A 6,824-nucleotide genomic window follows, 5' to 3' on the forward strand; every position below is an offset into this window, starting at 1 on the left:
AAGATAAGATAGTGTAACCATATGAGAATAGCCAAGGGACAACCAAAGAGATGAGAAATAACATAATATGTTAAGAACAACAATCACTAATTATGTAGCTGTTTGTTTCCTCATCCTGGAGGTCCTTTCATTTAGCCTCATCCTATATGGACTTATGTATCCAGGTTTTGAGCTGTTGTAATCCTCTGCTAGGAGAGTCCAAGGTTTGTACTAATTATTACAAATGAGAGAAACCATTGAGCCTATGTTCCTTTGGGTATGGCTTCCTTCACTTAATGTGATTTTTTTCCCACCTCTTTCCATATCCTTACAAATGGGGAGACATCATTCTTTCTGATGGCAGCATAGAATTCCATTTTGTACAAATACATCTTGTTGATCCAGTCATCTACTGAGGAACATCTGGTTTGCTTCTGTATCATTGATATGGTAAATAGTGGTAGAATAAACTTGCTGCGCAGGTGGCTTGGGTTTGTCCTTGTTTCTGGACAAGTGGGTAAATGCCAGATAGTGGAATTACTGGGTCATGGTGAGGGGGTCTATACTTAGCCTTTTGAGGAACCGCCATACTGCTTTTCATAGTGATGGAACTAGTTTAAACTCTCACCAACAGTGTAGTACTGATCCCTCCTGGCCACATCTAGCATTTCGTTATTTAATGGCTATTCCTGCTTCATCCTTGGGAAACTTGAGGTAATTCACATATATCAATGTCCTATTCTTTTTGCTGTTTAATTTTTTGAATTCATTCTAATTTTGTCAAGTTATATTCACCTGTCTTGTGAATATTTTGCATTGACTCGTTCTCATTTTGTAGACTTTCTCTTCACTCTAGTAAATGCAGTCTTCTAAATGTGATGTAATCCCATTTATTGATTCTTTCTCTTACCGTCTGAGTGACTGGGGTTCCATTGGGGAACAAGTAGCCTGAGATTCTATCGTGAAATGCTTCCTCTATGTTTTCCTCTAGCCGTTTCAAAATCTCAGATTTTACATTAAGGTCTCATATGCATTTTGAATGAATTTTTACATAGGGTGAGATACAGGGATCTAGTTTCATTCAAATGTATAGATATCCAATTTTCTCAGTACACTTGCATAAAGAAGATACTTTTTCCCCAACTCGTGTTTGAGCACCTTTCCAAGAATGATTTGTTATTTGGGAATTGGTTTATTCTTGGTCATTTAGTATATCCAATGTACAACATATCTGTTTTTGTGCAAATGGCACACTCTTTTGATTACTGTACTTCCGTAATATAATTTGAGGTCATATTCTTGGATACCTCCATAATTTCTTGGGTTGTTTTGGTTTTATGTGACTACATAAGATCTTTAGTAATTTCATATGAGTCCTAAGATTTTAATTTTTTGTGAAAGATAATATCAAAATTTATAAAGCATTGTGTTTTATCTGTGCTTCACTTCAGGGGAATACAGCAGTTTCTATAACTGTCATTTTATCCAGTATGAATACAAGAGGTCAATTCCTTCTGCATTATTTAGTATTTCATAAGTTTCCTTGTACTAATTATCTATGTCCTAGCAAGATTTGTTTGTAGATGTGTTTTTTAAGTTACTGTGAGTGTATTTTTTGTTTATGTATTTTATTTTGTAATCTTTAAATCATTCAATTACATTCTCCTCACCATGTTTATCCACTGTTTCTCATTCTTTTTACTATGTACACGATTATGTCATTTAATGGAGACTCTGATAATGGTTTGCTTCATTCTTTTTCCTTTTCCTTATTTTTTTTTCTATTAAATCTCTCTTGCTTCAGGTACTGCAAATCAGTCTTCCAGTATATCCACTAGATAGAAGTAGCTTATAAGAGACTGTTCGATGTGATTCAGAAAATATTTTGCTTCCAGGATTCTGATCTAAATTTTGGGGGAGAGGGGCTCATTCACTATTGTTATCTACTTTCATGTCTTACTTTGGCTCACATCTTTAATTTAACTTTGTTTCCAGGGGGACAGTATTTGCTATTTTTGTTTGACTTTTTCATGGCAGCCATTCTAAATGGAAGGGAAAGCTACTCACTGGTTTCACTGGAATTTCTCTGAGGAAAGCAAGGGAGGAAGAGATTGAGAAAGCCAGATTAAACATATTCAAACACACATAGATATAATAACCATTGGACTTTTTAAAATTTTTTGTCAGGATTGGGATTGGAATACAGAAACTCGTGTCTCCTATGTACATAGAAATATCCTAAGCTCTTCTGTTGTGATGGACTATTATGACATTTGGATCAGACTGGCTCAGGATATGAGTCTTCTGATCTAAGGCTCCCTAAGATCATAGTGGCTAAGATTATAGATATCAGCTACCATACTAGGTACTATAATCATTATGCATACAGTGAGACAAGTACACAGTAGCCTACTATATGTCTTACAAATCTACAGAAGTAAAGAACTTCTAGCACCCAATGTAAGATACCAAAATGATAAAGGGAGAAATCAAATTATTTTTGCTTTAAGGGACATAAACATTCATACATCTGTATGTGTATGTAAATATAAATATATACTTGTACGTACATGATATAGATGTGTGTGTAAATTTTAAATACTTTAGAATATGACATAGACCTACATTCAAAATCATGAGATATTGTTTAAAGAAAATAAGTATTCAAATGATGTGTAATGAATTAAAATAACTAATATTATAAAGCCTCATACTATGCAAAAGAGACTAACAAAAAGTTCTATATTGAATTTGCAATGATTTTAATGAAAAGAGAAAAATAATAGAATTTTCAAAAACCATAAGGAAGTAGTGCTGTGGCACAAGGGGTAGAGCAGTAGCTTAGAGCAAAAGTAGTTCAGGTACAGTGCTCAGGCCCTGAGCTCAAACTCCAAGAATGGCCAAAAAAAAAGGTGGGGGGAAGAATAACAATAGTGATCTGGACAATTAGAAAAAAGCAACCACAAGGGATCCAACTTCTTGATTATAACATGTTTGAGAAAAATATACTACACCAAATATTCCATCTTCTCTCATTAAAATATACACATGGGACAATGGAACTAGAATATCAGACTCAAACCCGTTCATATAAGGCCAACTACTCCCCAACAAAGATGCCAAAAGCATACAATGAAGCTGTTATTCCTTTAGAAAAGTCTTGACATTTTATGGAAAATTGGATAACCTCAAGTAAAAGCAAAAAATTAAAAAGTCTGTATTGCACAATAGACATAAGAATCAGAATATAGTTCGCATAGATGGAATCGTCTGTTAGTTCACATGTGAAAGTTATTCCCATCCCATTCATCCCTGTCATCCTCTCTACCCTCACTGCTTCCGTGGAACCACACCCCACTCACCCATTTATAGTCACTATTATTTATTCCTTAAGTTTAGATCGCAAATATTTGATTCTTTCTGAGTCTAGCTTAATGCACTGAGCAGAAGGATAGTACCAAGCAGCAAAATTTTTCTAAACTTAAAAATACAACAGAGAAGCACAAAACTGGCCATAAAAATTATGCAGATAATGATCATGGAAACAAGTCCATGTTGTAACACTACAAAAGCTTTTTATAAAAAAATGTAATGTTTTATTACATAGATAATTATATATCTATGACATACAAACCCTTAGCTTAATTTTGATGATGTTCTAAAATCTAAGTGCCAGTGAATATATATATATATATATTCTCTTCTTGAACACCTGTTTGTATATCATGTCATTTGAAATATGATGTAAAAATCAATGTTAATAAATTTCTTATTTAAAAATATTTTTGTCATATTCTAAATAATAGAAAAGTTTAAAAACCTGTATCTGGCCACTGTGCCAGTGCTGCTAACTATACATTCATTGCTTGTAAAATGCCCATGAGAGTTTGTCTCTTGGGTCTCCTTTATGCCTTTTAATTCAAGTATTACCAGAAATGCATCCCTGAAAGCATCTTTTTGTTTGAAGACACATAGGAAAGACAGATTTCGGGTATCTCTTTTAGTTTTTCCATGTTACCACGGAAAAGTAAGATCACTTTGGTATTTTCCCAAAGCAGAATGTCTGAATGAAGGCTGAATTAAGATTAGCAGTTATTCTTTTTTTCTTAAATTGGGGTAGATATTTGGACTATTGACCAATAAGTAGAACATAAAATTTAAGTTCTGTACTCACTATTTTTGGTAAATACTTGTGAGGGTATTGGGAAAATCTGAATGAGAAATAGAGGATAAATTAACTGTACTGTAAATGTTCTAATGCGTCTTTTGTATTTCTAAAATTATAATTAACCAGAGTATGAGGTATGAGGTCTGGAAGCAGGCAAACATAGATATAGATGTTGCTTTGGGAAATTGTGTGGTTTGGCATTGTAGTATTCTTAATTGGGAAATAGAGGAAATAAGCATATATCATACACCTTGTTGGGATATAGTGAAGAGGAAATGAGTTAAATGGTGAATTGTTCATCATGCCCAAACTATATTTGTTAACTGAATATTTACCATAAATACATCAAATAGTTAACCATCCACCTTTCTGCTTCATAATTTTAATTATTATAGATAATGTTTTTTAATAATTGTGTTTTATTGTCAGGGTGATGTATAGCAAGGTTACAATTACATTCATCAGGTAGTAGACATATTACTTTTTGAATATTGATACCCTTTCCTAGTTTTTTCTCCCAATTTCCCTCCTTCCACCCCTTCCCAATCATCTTGTTTTTCTCCTTCCTTTCCCTTCTATAAATAAACAAATAAACTTACATACAATGTACCAGGTACCAAAGTCAGATGCCATAAGTAGAATAAAAGAGAGAGAAAAAAATAACTTCTCGTAGTATCTTAAGAACAACAATCACAAAGATAAAACTCTTGTTTCCCTATCGTGCAGTTCATTTCACTTAGCCACATTCTATATGGCCATATACACATAGCTTTTGAGCTATTGAGATCCTCTACTAGGAGAATCAAAAGACAGAAAAGTATAAAATACCCAACCTGGGAGTACACCATCTAGGTATTGGTCATATAATTACTTTCAAAGAAATGAAATTCTATGTTATTCTTTTCTTTTTATCATGCCTCGTTGCAGATGAAGTATCTTTGGAAATTATTTTTCACAGTTCGTTGTGGAAGAATTTAAATAGCAGAAGCAATGTCACTGGCATGTAACAAAATGAGTAAGGAAAAATTGCTCACAATTTAATCCTGTATCAAGGACTACATGCAGGTGGGATGGGGGAAGGGAAGAAAAGAGGGAAATTTCAGAACTGCTAGAAGAACTGAGAAGGAGATGGGTAGTGTGGATACTGTGACTTGTCCCAAAGGATACCTAGGGGGGCATTGAAACTGCGTCAAAGCCCCTTTTCTCCACAGTGTTCTGTGCTGTCTTAGACCAAATTTAATCATTGGAAGCACTGGACATACACTGAGCTTTGCACCAATATTGTGGAACTCTTTTGAATCAAGAATTTCAATGACTATAGTATTGTTATATGGTTTTCCTGTAGTTCTAATATAACACTGTTGATGAGAATTTATTTCTTAAAGTACTTTCTCTTGCTCAACTCTCAGATCCATCCACAAATGCTTCCACTGGGAGCAAACAAGCATCAACAGCATAATTATTCTGTGCACTGAATAAGGGTTTAATATGAATTCTCCAATCCATCCCCTTGTGAAGGACTACAGACCCACAGAACCTGAAAGTGGTAAGAGGCACCTGAAAGTGGTAAGAGGCACCATAAGTATCTTATGTTCACTAAACTCATGAAAAAATGAATAGGCACCCCAGAATGACTGCCGTGCCTCGAATATGTGATGAAATAAGCATATCACTAAATAAGAATTGTTGTACCTTCTAAATGTGTTAACAGAAATCATGAATACCTCTGAAAGGTTTCTAAAATATCAGGCCAGGCACTATCTCTCAAACATCATTTTGAAATTTACATAAATCAAATAAAATTCATATAATAGACAAGGATGTTCTTTCTATTTCAATCTAAGACCTTTCTCCAAGTTAGGCTTGGAGAAGCAGTGAAAGGCTAATCAAATAATCTAAGTAGATTGTATGTTATCATTATCAATACTGCAATATTCTTGGGGGGTTGGTAAAGGAATGTTAGTGCCATTGGACATATGAAATACTAGTGTTGCGATTGGGAATCTAGAGATAAATTGTTTGCAAAACTGAGAGATACAATTCCTATGATATATATCATATGTTAGTATGCTCTATATTCCTTTGCTATATACAATATACTAGTATTTTATATACTACATATTAATAATAACATAGGTTATGAGATGCAAGGAAATTCTTATTTACTTACAGGAATGGAAAACGCAATTCTCTTTCTAAATAATCTTTCTTTTATAAGGAAGCTATCATCTAACTAAGAGACATATGAATGCAATGTGTTCTAATCTGTGTCATTACTTTAAACAATCTCACTCCCCTTCCACCCCTCTGTGAATAGTTAGAATTCTACTTGATTTGGATAATGTGGATGGCCTAAAATGACACTATATATATATATATATAAATAAGTTCATATGTTAAATGTGCTCTATATCCTTTTTGTTTGTTTGCTTTTGGTGCAAGTCCTGAGGCTTGAACTCAGGGCCTGGGCAATGTCTCTGAGCTTTTTGTGTGTGCAAAAGATAGCACTTCATCATTTTAGCCACAGCCCATTTCTGTCCTTTTGGTGGTTAATTGGCGATAAGAGTTTCATAGAAGGTCTTGCCTGGGCTGAACTGTGATCTGCATATATCAGCCTGCTAAGCATCTAAGATTACAGGCATGAGTCAAAGGCATCCAGCATCCAGAATATCTTAAA

Source organism: Megascapheus bottae, chromosome 16 (assembly GCF_031878675.1).
Source record: "Megascapheus bottae isolate mThoBot1 chromosome 16, mThoBot2.hap1, whole genome shotgun sequence".
NCBI classification, from domain to species: domain Eukaryota; kingdom Metazoa; phylum Chordata; class Mammalia; order Rodentia; family Geomyidae; genus Megascapheus; species Megascapheus bottae.